Here is a 22,331-nt window from a genome sequence, read left to right as displayed (position 1 = left end):
AATGTCCATTTCTCATTTTCTGATGGTGATATGCTGACCAGTGTGCCACCTGTTCTAATTCTTGTCTTCAGCCCATCCAGTATTTCATGTATGATATCCTCAGCATCTATACTAAACAGGTGAGGAGAAAGTAGGCATCCTTACCAGTAGGTTAATCCAACACCTGTTCTTACTGTTGTTTCTTGCTCACTATACAAATTCCTTTCATTGCCTCCTATAATTTCACACATTGAACATTCATTAGTCAAAAGCTTTTGAGCAGTTTAGGAAGCATGTTACCAAAGGAAGTATAAACTCTGTTAATGATCTGCCTAAGGCAAAGGATTCAATCTCTGTTACCTTTGCATCTCAGAATAATCACAGAATAATGTGTAGTAGAATGTTGCTTGTATGAGAGATTAAACTAATAGTTCTGCACTACTTAGTTCTTCATATCTTGCTTCTTGTGCACCAGTGTGAATAGTGACTTCTTTCCACATTTTTAACAATCTGTGAAACACTTATCTGTATAGATAACATTATACAGGAAAGTGTCATTAAACCTGATATCAGAATTGAAGATGATAATCTCAGCTGCTTACTTTATGTCGATGATGTCTTAAATAAATACAGTATAAGTCCGGAATTCTTTAACTAAATTGAATAACTGTTGTAATAATAATGGCATGAAAATCATCAATAAAAAAATCAACAAAATCCTGAATGGAACTGTAGAATACATAGTGTTTCAGCTGTTTAGGCATGATTTTTTTTTAGTGGTGATGATGATAATTTAAATGTTGAAATAACAGCAAAGCTGGTATAGTAGGGAATTAATTGAATATTTAAATCTGTATGGAGTAAGCGACATAGTCAAAGCATTTAACTAGCTGCATACAAAATAGTATTAAAATCAGATTTATCTTATGAATCTGAGAGTTGGGTTAGAGTTTTTGGTAATTTCTTTGGGACAAGTTAGAACATAATTTTTTTTTTCCTTTTGAGATCTATAATAACAGTTGCATTTTCCTATCAGCTTTAGTTATAATTTTTTTTTTTATTGTTGCTGTATAACTTTTTTAGTGTTAATATAGAAATAATGACCAATATGAAACATGGGATTCCACTCATCTGGAACCCATTCAGAGCTGAGACTCAGTCTAGTCAAAGGCACTGCCATTTCCCTAGCACATTCCCATAATACACAAGCTTGATATACACCTCAACCTCATATCTGTATCACATTAAAGTTCTTTGTTATTATTATCACCAGACCTTCATAGAGTCAAAGACTCATTGTGAGAGGTCCCCTCTCTGATACGTACCGCTTCCTACATACATACATATTCCTTAAATACATTCAAATTTTCTGCAGACACCACACTCTCAGGCAATGCAATCCAATCATTCACTCTCCATGCAAAAAACCTGCTTCCCATTCCTTTGCTCACACCCTCCTATAGCTTCTAGGGATGACCTCTTGTCCTCCCCCCCCCCCCCACCACCATTCTATGAAAAAGCTCTTCAACATTAGTCTTATACAACTACTTACCAACTTGTCTCTATCATATCACTCCCACCCACTAAACTCTGTAAATTGCATCTTTTCAACCTTTCTTCATACTCAACATTCCAGACCAGAAACATCTTAGTCAATACCAAGCAGCATTGATCTCATGCAAAATTAAAAAGTAACTCAGCACATCCAATGATCCCCTTCCTTACCCACACAGAGGGGGGGGGAGGTTACAAAATACAGTGCACCTGCAACTTACCCCACATAGGGAAAACAGGGCACACAATTCCAACAAGAAAAGACGAATGCAAATGCCACATTAAATTCCTTCACTAATGTAAAACAGGCCTGTCAGACCATGCACACCAAACATCTCGCATTTGATGCAGTTCCACTGTAAATTTATTTTCTTTATCATATCTATATTATTATGCATAAAATATTTTTGTTTTACTTAATTGTTTATTATGTTTAATTTATTTTTTCACCAGAGGTCAGAGATGCCCATAGGGGCATCCTCCTGCTCAGTACAGTAATTCATATTGCAACAAGTAATGCCTTTTTTTTGTTGTTGGTGTTGTTTTTTCAAGTCTTACAAAATAGTAAAATGCGGGAAGTATTTTGGTAGTGCTAGTATAAATCATTAACAAAACAGTTAGATTTAGCTTACTTTTTTCTAGTGTCATGTAGCTTGTGTCTTGTTCATATGCATGTTTTCTCGATGGATGACCTTGATATTGAGATGTTATTTTTTTATCTAGTAATATCTAGTGTTATTTTTTTAATTGTGAGTAAAGTAATTGCTCAACATGTTTTTCTCTCTATAAATTCTCCACAATAAATGGTGACCACCATGTATAACCTGGAAACAAAGAATTTAAATAGAAAATATTAATTATAAATTTTTACAATTAATTAAAAGGAAGAAGGCATTAAATTTAAAACCACTCTAAAGGAAGTGTGCCAGTTGAAATGTTTGGGAACCTATAGTATGCATTCAATGAATGCATACTATAGATTCCCAAATTTTATCTCATAAAACTTTATGAGATAAAATTTAAAGTTAGGTTTTAAAAACGAGAGAATAATTGTTAGATATCAAGGTCATCTGTATTCAAGACAATGTGTGTTCTCCTAATTTTATGTGATGTCACCATTGATATGGAAGATGTCTTCTGAAGTGATATTCCAGATTAATGCAATCCTGAACTGAGGAAAGGTGAGTGTTTTTATGTTATTTATTTATGTATTAGCAGTGAAATTCAGACCTATTATAAAAGTTACAAGGATGGCCATAGGGGGCAACCTCCTGCTCAGTACAGTAATTCATAATGCAGCAATTAATGTTCTTTTTTTTTTTGTTGGTGTTGTTTTTTCAAGTCTTACAAAGTAGTAAAATACAGGAAGTATTTTGGTAGTGCTGAGTACAGTGTGAAATTATCAAACATTTCATTCTAAAATATAACAAAGCATTAGAGAATGAAGTGTTTGGTTTGACTGAGTAGTATCCCAAAAGAGAAAAGTCACTAGCATCATACTACAAAGATCTATTTTAGATTATTATTGCCATTTTTTTTAACTGAATCCCACTCACCCATGAAATGTTAATAAACCTATCATACTTTTTTTTTTCAGTAGCGTGGATAGGCCATGGGTGTTAGACCACCATCCTGCTTATTGTCAGTTTCGTGCTAGATGACAAAAATTATTTTTCACCTAAAGACTTGCATATATTCATGTCACATTGGGATTCAAACCCACAACCTTCTAGTTGGAGAATGGGTGGGCAACTGTTTAACTTGTATGATAATTATATTAAAAAACGATTTAAATGTGAATATGCCACTACAGATGATCAAACATGGTTCTCCAGTAGGATATCCGTAGATGGTGTGGATGGATGAAGATCCTTTAATTCAATGTAAATTATACTTCATGAGAATTACATTCTTGTTTAAGCCTTTATGCAAATATAAGCAAACAATCCTTGAGTGTGAAGTATCTTTGTGGCTAGGCTACTTGTGTATGTATAGAGACTGTTGACTTTGATATACAAGTAGCCTAGTTTTGAAAATGCTTCGCATTCAAACTTTGTTTACACTTGGATAAAAGATTTAACAAGAATATAATTTAGTTTTAATTCAGTGTTGGAAATGTTGCATGATCTTCAATTGCAAGAAGGAAAATCAAAAGCAATTATTATGATAAACAGTGTTGTTGATTGCCGCAGTTGAATGCTGATATTAAACTGATCTATTCCCTTCCCCCAGATAGCTATTGGAAATGCAATGAAATCTTTAAAACATTATGCACAAGAACAACATTAACAGTTATTGTTGTGTTTTCCGACTTAATTACTTTTCTAAAATAATCAGATATATTCTTTAGATTCATTTACTAAACAAAATTTAAAACTCCTGAGTATGGCATTTCATGTTGAAAGTTTTTCATATATTATTAAAGCATTTCATATATTAATTTTTATCAAATAAAATCTTTGGCACCTCCCTAGGGTTACCCCAGGTGATTTCCAGAACCAGGATTAATGGATTAGCATAGATTTTCTTGGAAATAATTTCCCACAACTAAATGAAGGCCATTCTTTTTTTTTTTTTTTTTTTCTCCTGAAAAAAAACATCATACATGAATCATTTTTCTTGTGATATATATTTATTGTATTTCTCCTAATAACTTATATAAAAATGGCACAATCACATGTAGTTTAAGATGCTAAGGTCTCCACACTGTGTATATGATATAGGCCAGGAAACATAGAGGGCAGTGATCATAAAATGTTTTGATAAATTGGTTAGGCATGTAAAAGAAGGGCAATTCTGATGGAATATTTTAATTATAGAGTTTGAGGTATAATTATTTTATGCAGCATGTGATGAAAGCAACATGAAGTTTTAGAGTGTTGAATTTGGTGATATCCTTGCATGATGCAGTTGTGAATGAGGTGTACTACTGCTAGTTGGCAAAGAGTAATGATAACATTTTGTGATGGTCAATCAGGAAAGTTACCATCAGGAAGGAATATGTGGAACTCTAAGGTAGACTATTATTACCATATTACTAACCTAGATGTGCAAGCAGTCACTTGATAAATGGGTGGATTTGTGATTTGTACAGGTTTAAGAGCAGTACTGTTCATAGGTAGATAGCCTATGAACAGCACTATGTTCAAGGCTTAGATAGCTTTGTCAATTTCAGTGCCTGCAAACAGTAATGCCTTGAGTGAAACAGGAATCCTAATTTTTTGGAAGCCAAGGAGGCAATGGTTGTAATGTGTTACATGCCAGAAAAGGCTTGGTGTCAAGGTAATCTCATCTTGCCTATAGATTTGGGTGTTGTCAAAGGTAAGGCTGAGAGAATATGGTTTTTTTTTGAGAAATAAGGCAGAACTGTTTACAGGCATTGAAATTGACAAGGCTATCTAAGCCCCATCGGAGAATGGTTTAGAGATCAGAATTTAAGGTTGTAGAGGTTATTGCTCTGAAGTTGTGGTTGTTTGTGTGGTGCAAGGTTTGTCAAGTGAGGAGGAGGAATGCAGTATACTCTCAGCAAAATTGTGCATATTGGTGGTCAACTGAAGCAGGTTATTGATATATAGAAGGAAGAGGGTGGGTAAAAGGATGCAGCCTTGCAGCACCCCAGCGTTAGTTGTTGCATAGCTAGAAGATACAAACCGCCCAGTAAGAAACTGGCAACCCAGTTGTAGAAGTCATGGGACAGACCAGATAGCAGGTGTTTATTTAGACCTTTTTGCCAGAGCCAGTCAAAAACCCTGGAGATATGCAGCCACTTAGGATTGACCAGACTTTTTGATGGTAGTCATCCAGAGGTGGGTGACAAAGGTGAGCAGATCTCCTCTATTGGCATTGGCAGAATCCATACTAGCAGACATATATTAGTTGAGTACCTTTAAGGTAGCATAGAAGTTGGAGAGGAGAGAGAGAGATTGAGGGGGGGGGTTCATTTGATCGTAAGGATTCATCACCCTTCTAGGAAAGGGGTTGAACGTGGCTGATTTCCAGGATGTAGGGTAGATGCCAGCAGAGTAAAAAAAAATAAAGAGGCAATATAGAACATGAGTCAACTCTGCAGCACAAATCTTCAGGATAATTGAAGGAATGGCATCAGTATCTAATTTGGCAGGATTTTTTTTGATCACTTTCTGTTGAAAGGTCAGAGGAGGCATTGGGTGTTTGGAATGGTTGGGGGACATTTACCAAATCATCTATGCATACATCTGAGAAAAAGTATGATGCCAGGAGATTGGCTTTTTCTGTGGGTGATGATACAGTATACTCATTTGGGTGCAGTAGTGGTGGAAGCACTGTTGGGCAGAAGTTATGGCAGATATTACTTGGTGTATCTTTTGGAGAGCCAAGCTTACTAATGGAATGGGAAATATATGCTTCTGTAATGGAGAGGATTTCTTCAGTAATGTGTTTGGTGCATATGCTTGGGGCTGAAGGCAATAATCCAATCAAGGAAATGAGGCATGGAAGTCTTGGAGGTCATCCCACTTGCCGTTCTTATAATGCCAGATGATTCTTGGTTGGAAATGGTTATCTGAGTGTTGCTTGTTGGGAGAAAAGATCAGTACGAGATTGTGTTCTAAATTTCCTTCACATTATACTTGGAGGCACCACTAGTGAGAAAGAGGCCCACAGTGTTTGGAGAATGGTTAGAATTATCTGGTACTTTAGTGAGCATGTGAACAATTTGTGCAAGCTTATTTGCGATAGCAAATGTCTCAGCTAGGTGTCTCTACCTTCTTGGTCTGTGTAGTTGGGCCAGTTAGTATTGTTAACATTAAAATCTCGGAGGAAGATAACCTCACTGTTAGGAAAGTTGGACTGAAAGTTATTGACATAAATTTAAGGAGATGAAGTCAAGGAAATAAGAAATGTAGGCCAACCATAGTTCAGTGGTTGGTTGCATTGGGAGAGCAATGGAGACAACATATAAATTTGACATAGTGAGGGAGAGAGATTTTCAGCCAAAGTAGAAATTTAAACTTGAATGCACTTTGGCATGGTATGTCAGAGTGAACATATGTGCAAACGCATTTTTTAAATCTTATATTAGCTATAAGGTCATGCGTTTGAGAATTTTCTGTTATTGTTTTGAGGCTGTATAGGATGAAATAGAGTTGAAACAAATACTGGGTGAGATAGCAGTTCTTAGATGGCTCAGAATATTTTTTTTTATTAATAACTAGACATTTCCGTGGAGTCCAAGACTCATTAGGGAAACCTACACTAACCATTATTCACATTCTACTAATCATACCTCATCTTGAATTTAATCATATCCATTTCATCAATTTCACTGTTCTGCAAAAAAAAAAAAAAAAAAAAAAAAAAATAGTCTTCACATTCTAACTTGAAATTCTATAATACCTCTCTAACCTCACTTTTGTCTATCAACCAGTTTTGGTAATCCATGAACTTCCAGTCTGTCCCTATAGGAAGCATTTTATAGATCTAGCGCCATCTAATCAGCTGCTTCTGGATCATCTCCACTGCTTCTTCATACCTAAGAAATTCAGGCAATGAAATCTGATCACAGTAACCAGATGTAATTATATTAAAGCCATATGAAGTGGTGACCATAAAATGTTTAGTCAAACTGATTTGGTATGTACAAAAGAATTATTGCTGTGAATTATGGAAATGTCAAGTGGAAGAAGAGTAGTATTTAAAAGCAAGGAAAATGAAAATTTCTTAGGTTTCTGAGGGACAGCTAATTGAACAGGGCTCATTATGCAGCAGGCCAAGAGTATCATTGTGTAGTAGTTTTATAAATAGTTAACATGAAAAAAACTATTTTAGTTGTCATCAGTTTCTACTGCCTCTTAAAAACATTAGGAATGCAAAATGTTTTCTAGTTATAAAATATAAACATATAAAATATTAGAATATGTTAATGTTTTGAACTAGTTAAATTACTCATGGGATTTCATTTATACAAGATTATGTTCATTAGTTCAGAGTAAATATGGCCAACTTTGGAGATCTGTGTAAGAAAACTCATCAGCCAGATTTGAAAAACATAAAAAGCAGGCTTTCCTATAGACACCATTTGTCACACTCAGTAAAGAAAGGGAAAAAAAATGGCAGCGAACACTCATAACAAAATAATAAAAATAATAAAAACATTCGTAGAACCTTCAGCCATAGTCAAGCTAAGCACAGGTCACAGCAGGGCTGGATTTGTCATTAGGCGAACCTAGGCAATCGCCTAGGGGTGCTAAGACTTCGGGGCACCAGATTTTGCTACATAGTTCAGGGGAAAATTACAACCTTCAAAAAAATTAGTAAAACTTTGATTAATAATAAAAAAACTGAAATAAGTCAAGCCGTCCTGGTGCTCGCTGATGATCCTACATTATTTTTGCCTTTATTTCTTTTTTTATTATTTTTATAAATATCCACATGTGTAGGTATACGTGTGCTTGTGTGAGTATGACAAAATATATAGAGAGAGACGATGTATAGGGGCGCTTACATTTTCTTTGCCTAGGGGCATCAGATACTCTCGGACCAGCCCTGGGTCACAGTAATGAACCTGACCTTTGAAGTAAATGAAAGCAGTCAGCTTAACAAACTTCATCCACAACAGATGTAATTCCATCCTTTCATTTACTTTTTTTATTCATATTGTGTAATAGTTTACTTTATTACAAACATAAAAGTATATTTTGTGTTTGTAATTGTTTTGTTTCATTTTCATATGTTGGAAAACATATACTGCCATTTTTTTTTTTAAATATTATTATTTTTTTATTTATTTATTTATTTGCAATTTTCATGTGTGCTGGAAATGCATTTAAGAGGATTGACTAGTTTAGGTCGTATATCCATTCTTGAATGCATTTCAAGGATGGATATACTTTCTTCCATACAGTTAACTGTGACTTTTTATTATTATTATTACTTTTTATTGTATCAGTAATTCAGTGTTAATAGTATAAAGACATCATAATAACTTTTTGTAATACCTGCTTTACATTAAATTACAAAATAATAACTCTCCACCCTAAAGAGATGTCATTAAATTTTTAGAAAATTAAAATTTTAAGTTTTTCCTTTTTCTTTCATACCCTATTTTTTAACCTAATCTTTTTCCCTTTCAATACATTTTCTCTGCTGCCTGACAATTTTTTTCAAAGCCATCATAGTAACTCTCTTCAGGTTATTTTCAGGATCAGTTTTGCTCTTTTGCTTTAACCTGTTCATAGTTCAAAATGATGTGTGTGTGTCCAATTTAGAAAATAACTGAAAGTCTGGAATCAAGCCCAAGCCACAGAGAGGATGCAATTTCTTCTATAGAAGAGGTCAGATTTGGAGTTGTGGAACATCCTCCTACTTATTTCCTAAATTGAAGGTACATCTCGAGGAATTTCCATTCTACCCAAAATTCTCATTCAGTTTTCAAGCCTGGTTAAACAGGAAGTTTACCAAAACAGTTGAAGAGAAAACTCATCTTACTGCAGGTGGCTTGCATCAAGATTCCCAGCCTATCATGAAGCATGCAGTAAATGCAAAATAGTCATCAGATTTAAATGATTTCATAAAGAACCAACAACAGAAAACTATCCTCCTGTCCAAATGGAAGCCGCTTCTGGTTCCTTGCAAAGGCCAGGTGACCTACTGTTACAGCACCCAACAATAAAGCTAACCTCCAGGCATCACTCTTTTCCTCTAACTCTTGCATAGATGACTGAGGCAAATTGCCTGAGCACCATATGCCTCCTTTGGCAAAGGACATCAGAAGAATATTAAATAATGTAGATACTAAAAATTGTTCTGGTCCTAATGGCATCTTCCCAATTGTACTCAAACATTGTGCTCCAGAGCTAACCTGTTCTGTATTGTATCTGCAATCATTTATACTTAGCTAATATTTATACTTAGATGCTTAGTATGTGAAATCAGTTATATCCAGCCTATTCCAAAAAATGGAGATTCCAAAAAGTCTATCAACCTACCGGTCAATTGCCATCACCTCAATCCTCTCCAAAATAATGGAGAAAGTCATCAGTAGTCAACTTCGTTACTACCTTGAGGCCCACCAGTATAAACTGCCATTCAAACTCCATCGCTGATCTGTTAGAGTACATCATCCAGTACTGGACACATTCCATGGAAAGCTTCAGAGAAACATGCTGTTGCTTTTGATCATGTCTGGCATCAAGGTCTGCTAAACAAATTGTCATTCTTTGGTCTATCTGACACCCTCTGTAATTTAGGTACCCAGCTTTTTCCCTGATAATTCCAGTACTGTGTGTCATGATGGATAACTCCCTCCCTTCGAGCTTCACAACCAACATAGGAATGCCTTGGCTCTGCTCTGTCACCTATCCTCTTTCTCCTGTATGTAAATAACCTACTCTACTAATAACTTTACTACTGATGGTACTCTCCATTCATCCTATTTATTTGACAAACCATGCAGTGCTCAGACATCTCAAGATCATCTTCAATTAATTCCTTCTTGATATCTATGTTTTTCTAATCCAGTTCTTATTGTTATGATGTCATCAAATGACTAGAAAATGTACTGATTACAATTTTTCTCAAAAACAGTAATTTCTTACATAACACAGTGACTAGTTATAAATTCCTCACAAATGAAGTGTTCTATTTGCTCATATTTTCAATAGTCAGGATTTAAAAAAAAGTAATACCATCCTTCAATGGAGCAAGGAATCTGGGCACCTTCATTGCTATCGAAATGCAGTCTTGCCTTTTCTCTTGCAAAAGATCTCAGCTTATTTACCCTTATCCTCCTTAATACACAAATTACCAGACAGAATCAGATCTTTCTGTTTGAACTCACATTTACTTCTTGCCTCACCTGGCATGAACACATCACATCAATAACGTCCTCGGCATCTAATTCCCTTCCACTCAAGATGCTATTTTACATCCACTAGCTGCTAACTATACAAATCCCAAATCCATACATCCCTAGAATGCTGCTCATGTTTGAGGTGATGCACCTAAAACCTCCCTGAAAATTCTCAGTTCTGTCCAAAAGAGAGCAATTCAGCTCATAGATAATCCCTCTCTTTACAGTCTCGTTTCAGCCTCTATCTCTCAGATGCAATATTTTAGTACTGGTGTGAGTAGGGGAGTGAGGGGCAGGTTTTTTTCGTGCAGAGTTGTGAATGATTGGAATGTCTTGCTTGAGAGTGTGGTGTCTGCAAGGAATTTGAATGTGTTCAAGGCATATGATGAGCTGTGTGTGTGTGTGATAAAAGGACCTCCCAGATGAGTCTTTGACTCCATGAGGTCTTGGGGTAATAATAATAATAATCTGTTCTGTAGGTATACTTACACTGCTCCAGTGTAAGTATATGGTCACTGCTCCAGTGAACTGACAATGATCATTCCTCCACTGTTAGGCCTGTTAAAACACAGCAGATGCCTAACATCCCTTTTCAGTTTTAAATGCAAACCCACTGACCCTGCTTCTCCTCTTCCGCTTTTATTCCATCTATCTCTCTCTTCTGTAACAACCTTTCTCATAAAGTATTCCACAACTACAACCAGCAGCTCTTCAAGAAAAATGTCAAACTTTTTTCTCAATTCTCACCTGCAATGTCACACATGGCACTGATGTATTTATAGGTTCTACAACTTCTTGCAGATGGGATCAATAAAAAAAAAATAATAAAATAAAGCAGTGGGGGGGGGGGAGTTATCCACTTTGAGAATAACAAACTGGTCTGGTCAAAGCAGGGATTGAGAAAATAGTTTCTCCAAAACAAACCTAAAGCATTTTTCATATGATAGCTTAGAAAAACTTCTTATGCAATGGAGAAAATATGTACTGAAATGGCAGAAAATTATGTTGATATCGTTCGAAATTTCCACTTTATTTTCATGCGTTATCTTTTTTTTTTTTTTTTTTCTTTTGTGTAGAGAGCGATCACAAAAGAAGCATTACTTTCAGAACCCCTCTCTCATCATAAAAGCCTAAATTGTATTAATTAAAATATGGCTAATGCATATAATGCAGTACATTTTAAATTGAGTGTTATTATTATTATTATTTTTTTTTGGATTGGAATGTCTTTTTCAAGAACAATGAAATAAAATTTTTAAGCTAATTAGCTTAACTTTAGAACACTAATATGACATGTTGAATGCCATTAGGAAATACTTGGAAAAAGTTATATTTAAAAAAAATATTGTTTTTTTATTTAAAAAAATATTTAAAAACATGTGGCAAAAATTGTTTCAGAATGCTGAATTTATTGTTTTTATTTCAAGTACATATTCAAAAAAAAAAAAAAACTTGGCTTTATGTTCTGGATACATGGATAACCATGCATCACAAAACAGAGATAACAGTAAGCTGTTATCTCTGTTTTGTGATGGACATGTTGGGCATATTTATCTTTCGGACAGCAAGTTGAGATCAAAAGAATGTCCTTTGGTTTCCATGTAAATTTTTTTAAAAAATTCCTCCAATCATAGATTAGTTTGGAGGAGTTAAGTTGGCACATATAGAACCTTATTGGCAAACACTTAAAAATTATTATTGATGTTGAAATACAGAGCGCAAAATGCTAAAACTGAAACTCATACTAAGATGGTAATTAATCACTGACTGAGAATTGGTATGTAAATAGATAGTTACAAAATATTAGAGATGGGAATAAATATTTAATAGACATAAGATTTTCACATTAGTATCAAAGGCATCTTCAGTACAATTAATAGGGCACAAGGAACAGAAGAATTTAAAAAAAAACAAAAGTTCTGTCACAGCTGAAGTAAGAGAACATATCAATAAAATTCTTAATTAAAAAGAAAAAGGTATAAATATATATAACAGAAATTAAGAATTATTAGAGAAGTGATACAACAATATATCTCATGGGGGGGAGGACTGAAGCCCATTAGATCTTTTCAAATTTGGACACTGTAAAAAGATCTCACACTATCAGTACTGACAGCTTATTCAAATCATTCTGCAATTGTGGGCATGGGAAAATGGATGTCAGTAAATGTAAAGTCATTCACTTTGGTGTGATTAGATATCCGATGTTGTATTATATGGTGGGATTAGGCTAGAAGAAACTGATGAGGCTAGGGATCTTGGGATGTTAATAGATAGGAAGTTGAAGTTCAGAGGTCATGTGGCAAAGATTGCAAATACAACTCAAAAGATAATTGCAATGCTGAAATGAACATTCACGTGTAAAGATAAGGATGTTATTTTACCTCTTTACAAGGCTTTGATAAGACCTCACTTGGACTATTGTGCACAGGTCTGGTCTCCTGGTTTACATTGTGATTCTGATATATTGGAATGTGAGTACAAAGGAGAGTGTTAAAAATGATATCAGGATTGTGGAATACTGATTATGAAGACAGATTGAGAATTTGTAGACTGTAGCAAACAGGAGAAAGAGAGGTGATATGATTGAGACTTACAAACATCTAAAAGGGTCATACAGGATTTCAATTGATGGAAATTTTCCAATTTATGGAGAGTGGGGAAAGGAGAAGAGGGCATCCTTGGAAGCTGAGAATGAATGCCGCCAAGAAGGGTGTTAGGGCTAGATTTTTCTCTCATAGGGTGGTGCGTGATTGGAATGGATTGCCATTGGATGTTGTGAGCGCAAACAGTATGAATGAATTTAAGAATAAGTATGATAGTTGGTGTGAGTAGTATGTGGCCTTCCTCGATGAGTCTCTGACTCCCTGGAGGTGTCTCTTAATAATAATAACTTTCCCAACAAGGACACTTATCCTAAGATGTTTCACCAAGGACACACGGTCGAAACGGCTCGCACCCCGTTAACTCTCTCCCTGGCCCCTTTTCCCATAAACGCTTCCCCTTCCTCAAAAAAAGTGCCCTTAAAAATAATAATATATGTATATATTATTTTAAAAAAGCCGGGTTTTTTCAAATGAATTCTCCCACTTTTCCAAAAACCCCTCTTCCCTTTTAACAGACTAAAAACAGAAGTATGCGCATCGCAGAACGAAGACAACCAAACAACAACATCCAAACAAGGTATGTGCAAATTTTTTTCCTCTATTATTCTGCATATATTGGTCTCTAAAACACATCTGTAATACCCTAAGAATTCTTGAGTAAAAAGCCAATGACTTTAAAAAAAGGGTCACTCCTAAACGAAAGCAGGCAAAAACAGCCGTAAAAATAATAATAACTTTCTTTATACAGATATTCCATAAGGAACTTACTCTTTCATAGTAGTTTGGTTTTCTGCCATAAGAATGCTTAGTAGAGATAGTATGTTCAACCAAGCAAGATTGCTCAAGTTTGGCATTACTGGATACATGATTACTGTTTATGATGACAAACAGCAGATCTATCTGATCACCTTCGATTATCCCCCACCTTCCATGAGAAATATTGTATCACTGCTCCAATAATTCCTGAATTTTATTAAATATAATTATACATGTTTTTTAATCAGGAATTTTATTGACTGGTTGTAGTTTTACTTCAGCTGATGGTGCTTTTTAAAATTCTTCACTTGTTATTTATATTTTAACTATGTTGTATTACTCAATTGTACTGAAGATGCTTTTGTTATAAAGGCAAAAATTTTACATGTATTAAATATTTATCCATTTAAGTCTTCCATTTCATTTTTTGTAAGCAATTAATCACATATAAATTGAACAACTGCAATGTTTTAATAAAACACTTGCAAGAGACTTGGTGTGGAAAACCAGGAATAATTGAAAGTATTGGAGTTTCATCTAAGAAAAAAAAAATTGACAGAGCTACCAAAAAATCTAAGCCACATGACTTGAAATTGTAACTTATGTTTATCAGCTAAAAGTGATTAAATATTAGCAGTATAACCTTAGTATAATGCTCCTGGATATAACATTGTTCTAATTTACATTTTGCTATGGGCGTTTCTAAAAAAAGAATTTATTTTAATGAGAATTTAGTTTCCAATATTCTGTGATATGTGAGTGCAAGTCTAGAAGAATTTTTCAGTTCTAGGATTTGAAATGTCACAACATTTCAGATCCTCAAAACATCTTCATAAACAAATGAAAACACGAATTTTTCACAATAAATGGAGGTTGAATTGTTCATGAAACTAAGTGATATAAAATCCATTTACAAAGGAGATATGATAATTACATTTTTTCCTTAAAGTATTTGCACAATATTAGTGAATTTAATTAAAAGACAATTTTAATTATAGATGATGTTCTGACATCTAATAACTAATACAATAAATCATATGAGATCCAATCACTTATTAGCAATTGTATTTTGCTCGTACTCCAAACTAGTCATCTTTGTGACTGATGATGAACTAGCAAATGGCAACAACTAGCTCATCATCAGTCACAGAGATGACAGATAGCAGTGGCGGCTCGTAGCTTGAAATTGTGGGGGGAGGGGGGGGGTGCTGCAACTTTTGAAATATACATACACACTGTAAGTACAGTGTATACTTGTTTGGATAAAATATCAAAATGATGGTAAAAATTTAAAATAAAATTAAATATGAAAAAATATTGTTTATTATCGATAAAATTATACAGTTTAGTATGATTCAAAATTACTTAAAAATGAAATCCATTCCTTTAATTGTAATTAAAGGAATGGATTTACAATTTTTGGACATTACAATTAAATCCTTTAATTGTAATGTCCAAATATTTAAAGAGACGGAGTAAACATGATAAGCACTACAAACACTACTACCTGTGCAAACTGCATATAAACAACAGTGGAATTGCACAACGGACAGTGCTGTATTACACTAATAGCTCACATCTCACTATGACATGCATATGCTTGTGCGCATAGCAATATGACACTGTGGTAAACATAGTGCAGCTAGCATATTTCACCCTACTAAGTGCTACAAGATGGATTTTTATTTTTTATACAAAATAAGAGAATTGTATAGGATTATTGATGAATAAAATTAAATATTACAAGCAAATATAAATAAATTAATAAATATATTTATATATCGAGAAAAATTGGGAGTTCCGCATTGCCTATGCATGAGCCGCCCCCTGCTAGATTGTAATCTAAATCAAATCCTAAGTTGCTAATAAGTGTGGATGCATTTTGATTTTATGGAAAACCAACATTATCATTAATATAGAAGTGTAATACAGAGGTGGTTGCAAAGCATTGTCTGATCCAAGGAATCTACCTAGGTTGGTCTTAATAGGTATGCATATAACTCCTTAAGGACCATTAAGATTGTTTTGATTTATTATGGATGAAGCAACTAAGGCTGCAATGTGATAGTTAAGGGAAAAAGTAAAGAAAGAGAGACTGTTTCTTATTTAAAATAGGATCAGAATTTCTTTTGGACATTCATCATGATTTTGGGCAAAAATCAAGAAGATTTAAATAAACAGAACATGCAGTGAGCATTTGCTTCGTGTATCCTTCAAACTGTTATAAATATTTTCAGATGCAATTAAGAAAACAATAATAAATTGCTGGTTAACCAGTGAATGAATTTGTAATAGAAGATTTCTTTATAGTCTCAAAAGGTACTTGTCTTGCAGAGAAAAACTGAATTAATATCTGGTGAATTTTAATAGCAGGAACATTTAAAAAGATTAAATTTCTCCATGAACCATTTATTTGGCCAGCTGCAATATCAAATTTTGTATTGCTTGTTATCTGGAAAGACAAGTTTTTTGGTTAAATTATGAAGTTTAATCAGAAAAAAATTTGGATTGCATGTGTTTCTTTAGAATAAAACAGTACTTGCTATTTCATGCTGTCTCAGAAGTACAGTAGACTCCTGATTATCTGGGATGATTGGGAAATCAGCTCCCCAGAATCTGCAACACGTGGTGGTGGTGGTGGGGGGGTAATAATACAATAATTAATTTACTTGACTTGGATATATTGAACTTTAATTATTTTGTTATTGTTACATTTTTTCAGAATTTCATATGAAATTCTGAAACAGAGATTCCACATATTTCAAAGCTGTCGTTACTGTGGTTATTTTTTTGACAGTATAGTTGGCAAGTTTTCTTCTTTTTCTTTTAAATTATATTCACTTGTACTATTTTATAATCATTTAAAGGTTCATTATCCATCAAATTTTTGTCAATCTTAAACCATTCTTTTTTTGGATTGCTTTTTCAATTTTCACATTCAGAAATCTCATAGTTGTGATTAAGAAACAAAAATTTTAATTTTTGTTTAAATCATAATATGTGTAATAATGTTTTTCTTAATTTACCTTTAGATTTGTCAAATTTACATTTTTGGAATATTTAAATTGAAGAAAATATTGTATTTATTTATGTATTTAATTATATCCTAAATATAATTATTGCTATTATCATCATCATGAGAGGTCCCTTTGTCACACACAACTCATCATACTGTGCCTTAAAATACACTCACATTCTCTTAAGTCACCACACTCTGGCAGTGAATTCCAATCATTCACCACTCTCCATGCAAAAAAATCTGCTTCTCACTCCTTGCTCATACCCAGCCTACAGCTTAATTATGACATATCTCTAAATAGTTTTGAAGTTATAAATACAGCAGGCTTATAAAAATTTTTAAATGTTTATGTATAAAACCATGCCTTCATTAAAATCATCATTATTATTATTCCTAACACCTCCAAGGAGTCCGAAGACTCATCACGGGAGGATGCCTACAACTGTCTGAACCACTATGGCGAACCTCTACTACGAATCAACGCCATCTACCGCCCACCACCACCATAACTGGTATTCTATGTCTGTAAATTGCGTGTGTTCTGAAGGGCCAATTTGTCTGTATGCAGGATGAAAAACCCGAGTTTCCGGGAGAAAAAACCCTGCTACCTCCGTATGAGATCGGCTAACTCACCTTCGACTGAAATCGTCCAGATAAAGATTCCTCCCATCGCAACGAGAATCGAACTTAGGCCTATTCCAATCGAAGGGCGCAATGTACAGTTGTTCTGTACATGATAATTTAAACATGATTAAAATCATGTTTAAATTATCTAAAAATCTCATAATTAAGGTGTGTTTGATAGATTCTGTAATGTCTAAAGCCAGCTTCTAGCATTAAGTCTCATGATGATGATAATTAAATGAGTAATTGAAATCAATGTAAAAATAATTTTTTTTCATCCCATATAATTTTATACCACACCAGAGTCTACTGTAGTTCTCTTTCAGCAGCAAATCCACACTGTTGAAAACATTTGCAGAATTTCTGTTTACAATTTATTGGAATGATCAGTTAAATTTCCATCCCTTCAAAGGCCAACTTGAGTTATCAAAAAAAATTTTTTTAAAAAATTGATATGAAATCTTGGGAGTAACGAGGATGCAGAACAACAGTGATCATTTTTTGCCATAATTCTATCATACATACTGTAAAACAAGCAGGAGATGCTCATCATGGAGAAATATCTTCAGTGCACCACTTTACATTTTTGCTTGCACGTTTTCCTACAGCGAATTTGAATAGAAATCTTATCACAAATAGCTTACTGTGTGATTTTTGAGTATGAACTCGTAATGCAGAATTCCACAAATGTTAAAAACTATCAGTGTACTTCAGACTGATTTTTTTTTTTTTACATGAATTCTACCCACAAAAGGCTTGTAAACTGCCACAGATTTAGTACCATGACTGGGACAGGATCAGATATTCCGGTTCTCTTTGAGACCAAAAGTAGTACAGGCAGATCCTGACTTATGTAAATTTGACTTTTCAGACTTGCACCCAAGTATCCTGAAAGGGTTATTGAAAAATTTCAAGCTATAAAAATTTTACCTAACTCACCTACATTACTTGTAAGCACACAAGTAATTGTGCCATTCCTCCTGAACTTTCACATAATGCAACTGTTATTCCTTCATCATGTTTTGAGATGGCACCAGAATGCTTTTTGATTGATTTTAAAGAGGAAGATCCTTTAACACGTTCCTTTATATGGGCAGCATTCTTTGCAGTATTCACTGTTGCTGGTACAAGCCAAGATCATGCCCAATGGCTATTAAGCTTTATCCACCTTCATATTTTTTTTATCATTTTCATCTCTAAATCAATTTTGATGCATTCACCCATTGGTTCACTTTTCCCACTTATGTTTCTTTTTTTAGTCATGACTGTACCCTCTGCCACAGTGCACCCAAACACTAAAAATTATTACATAAGTGGGAAAAGTGAACCCATGGGTGAATGCACCAAACTTGATTTAGAGATGAAAATGACAAAAATATATATATATGTGAAGGTGGATAAAGCTTAATAGCCATTGGGCATGTTCTTGGCTTGTACCAGTAACAGTGAATACGATTACAATGAATGCTGTCCACATAAAGGAACATGTTAAAGGATCTTCCTCTTTAAAATCAACCAAAAAACATTCTGATGCTATCTCAAAACATGATGAAGGAATAACAGTTGCATTATGTGAAAGTTCAGGAGGAATGGCACGATTGGCAAAGATTGATCTAATACCTCATGCTTCTTAAAAGTCCTTAGTGCAATAGATGAAGCTTAATTGAGAGGTTTATGAAGAGAAGAAAGAAGCCACTGTTCAGTCAACTCTTGATAATTTCACAAGGAATGACAGATGCCCAAATTATTCTTTTTTTTATTTTCTCATACTATTTATATTGTATCATGTTACTTTGCATTAATAATTATATATTGAAACTTAATTTATGTATGCAACCTGTGAATGAAACTAACAGAAATAACTTAAGCTTATTAATGTACTACTATATATATACATACTGTAAACATGTAAGCAATAGAGCATAATTAATAGGTGGAATAGGTTATATCTGATCTGCACAAAATTCACGTTATATCAGTTTGCGGAATGTAACTGAATGTAAGTCAAGGTCTGTCTGTATTTCTTCAAGTCACTAATAAATGATGCTCTCACTCTAGGCAGTGAAAATCATCTGAAAATCTGCCACACACATACACAAGAGACTTCCATGTCACAATGAGATTCACACCTAGCCTGTTGTTTGAAGAGCAGAGGTACTATCTGTTTAAGCTTGAATAAACATCTGAATGGTAAGCTAATTCATTGTTCTGCTCTGTTTTAGATCTGACATTACTTTTTGTTGATGCATGATCACAGTTTACAACTGCATTCTTAATAATGCCAGCTACAACTCTGAAATATATGCCAAATGACCTAACAGTTTATACTCTTCTTACACCCACAGTAGTGTTATCTCGCAAGTGCATTGGTTTTTGTTTACACCTTGTATGCAAGGTTTTTTTAAATATGAGAGGGACACACCATTATATTTCATGGAAAAGCTGAATACACACAAGTAGCATAGTGATCAACATCTCATGGGTTTTGATAACATACATATGACTATTAATAATATCCAATAATATTAATACAAAGTGCAAATTTTGGTTTGTTGTGGGAATAAGTAATAAAGGTGTGTGCACATTTTAAGCAAGGCAGTTGTTAATATATTTCATTGATATTATATGCAAACTACTTTCACATAATAATGGGGGGAAAAAGGGAATTATTGTGAGATGCATTTTCAGTTTTTCTAATTTTGATTTAAATATGTTTATCATGAAACATTCTCTGTTTTATTTCTATCTAATGAACTACCATAAAATGCATATATTTGAGATATGTTAATATGCTGCTATAAAATAGTAGGGAGTAGTGCATGTTGAGAGCATTTGCACACAAACAGTTATCGATTTGAAAATGGTGGCCTACCATATGCAGAAAGAAGCAAAACAAAGGCAGTTAATTTTTTCTGAAACATATCCCACTAGTGGAAATTAATTTATAATGAAAAAAATATTGTTAGTGCTGTACATAGGGAAAAAAATGAAATGGTATTGTTAGTTTGAAAAATGTTGGATATGTACTCAGCTGTTCTATGCAGTTTCATCAATTGCATTTGTCTATTCATTAAAAAAAAAAAAAAAATTGTGAAGCAGTGCTACATACATTTGTGTGCTTCCAGTAAGGTATGTTTTGTATTTGAAAATTATTATTGCTTACACTTATTTTTGCATACATATGTTCACTATCTGGTTGCCATTTACTAACACTGGCTGTCTGTCACAGAGGAATCTCTGTGATTTTGCCCTGTCTACCACAATATGATTGCGTGTGCCATAGTATCTTCAAGTCAGAGTTTGTTGTGTCAGTCCTTAGAGTTAATGCTTACATTAACTGTTCCTTTTTTGCTGATGCTTATATATTACTGTTGAGTAAGGTGGAGTTGGGATACATATCATGTTTGTGTATACTTGAATAGTATTCATTTTAATAACTGTCTTAATTTCAATTAATTTACTTATCATTCGGGTCTGTAGCAAAATCAAGTAAATAATTAACAAAAGATGTGCAGATACAATTGTATTCCTTATAATCTGTGGATTTCAAGGAATTGAAAGGAGAAGAAATAAGAAAAAACACAAAAGAAAAACTTTGTAACTGGGCCAAAAAAGACCTAAGAAGGGGGAAAAAAAATCATGGAAAAAATTAGAGGAAAATAGACTAGATTTTCATTTGTGTTTTTTGAAAAGGTGTTACCTAAATAGTTATTAGGTATGTAATAGCATAAAATGTTTTAATTTGGTGATTATTTATCAGGTTGGTAATTCTTAGATTCAAGATTTTTATGCATTCAATTCCATGCAAGATAGGACTGGAAGAAACAAAAGAAACCACATGAATATTCCTCTTTGCTGATGTTCTTATCAAAATGTTAACGACATGCAGAACCTGTTCATGTGTGAATAAACCAGAAGAAAAAATATTGTAACATTTGTTATTTCTACTTTAAAGTCTGTCAAAATATTGTTACAATAAATAGTTTTTGTCAGTGATTGAATTATTGAAAGCTTCTCATGGTCATTTTATTTTTTATAAAAAGTTACATGCTGTTTTTTTTTTCTCCATTCATTGTCTCACTGTTTTATTTCTTTTTTAATACTGCAATCAGTTTATTGAAATTTTTACACATTTAGCACTTTTTCAAGATATTCTGACCACTCCAGCTCTTTTTTTTTTCTTCTTTCTTCCCTATTATTCCACAGTTATTCTCATTCCCTGGTGGATAGACTAAATGTTTGTATTACTTTCAGATAATGATACATATATCAGATGATGACCACTCCTTCACTCAGATGGTAACCTGGAAGGGATCAGAGACAGGGAAAGGGTTCTTATAAAATGTGTGTATATATTTATATATATATTTATGTTATGTTTAATTCATAAGTAGAAATTAGTATTAAATTCAGTTTTAATTTTTGGTAATAGTGAATAATATTCAGCAAAAAAATTTATTTTAAGCCTTTGCCAATGTGAAAATTAAATTTTTACTTTGATTCTAATAATTGTAATCATTGGCCTTTCAAGAAGACTTGAATAAATTGAGTGATTGGGCAAGCAAATGGGGATGTGAGTTCAATGTTGCAAAATGTAAGGTTTTAAAATTTGGAAAACAAAGATGGGATGCAGAATTTATGCTTGGTGAGAATATATTGTTGGAGGTAGAGGAAATAAGAGATCTTGGGGTGATAGTGGATAAGGATCTAAAAGAGATCTTGAAGACAACACAAAGACTTCTGGGAATGATGCAGAGGACACTGACCTGTAGAAGTAGGGAGATTTTTGTTCCATTGTATAAGGCTTTGATTAGGCCACGCATGGACTATTGTGCCCAGATTTGGTCACCGGGTTTTCAGAAGGATGAAGAGATGTTGGAAAGGGTCCAAAGGCGACTAAGGTAGTTTCTGACCTCTGGAATGTTGAGTATGAGGAAAGATTGAGAAGATGTAATTTGCAGAGTCT

The 22,331-nt window shown here is 33.8% G+C and overlaps 1 long non-coding RNA gene across 1 annotated transcript; it reads left to right on the top strand.

The window, feature by feature from the left end:
* Positions 1-2,668: 2,668 nt before the first annotated feature.
* LOC150095952 (uncharacterized) lies at positions 2,669-21,366 on the top strand. The gene is made up of 2 exons (XR_016549937.1): positions 2,669-2,714; positions 21,126-21,366. It is a non-coding gene; the product is annotated as an uncharacterized LOC150095952 (long non-coding RNA).
* The last annotated feature ends 965 nt before the right edge of the window (positions 21,367-22,331 follow it).

This window comes from Typopeltis vanoorti, chromosome 19, assembly GCF_054136105.1.
Source record: "Typopeltis vanoorti isolate ZY-2024b chromosome 19, IOZ_Tvanoo_1.0, whole genome shotgun sequence".
Taxonomy (NCBI): domain Eukaryota; kingdom Metazoa; phylum Arthropoda; class Arachnida; order Uropygi; family Thelyphonidae; genus Typopeltis; species Typopeltis vanoorti.
Note: the sequence above shows the minus strand (reverse complement) of the source record. Positions and strands in the feature narration are given on the sequence as shown.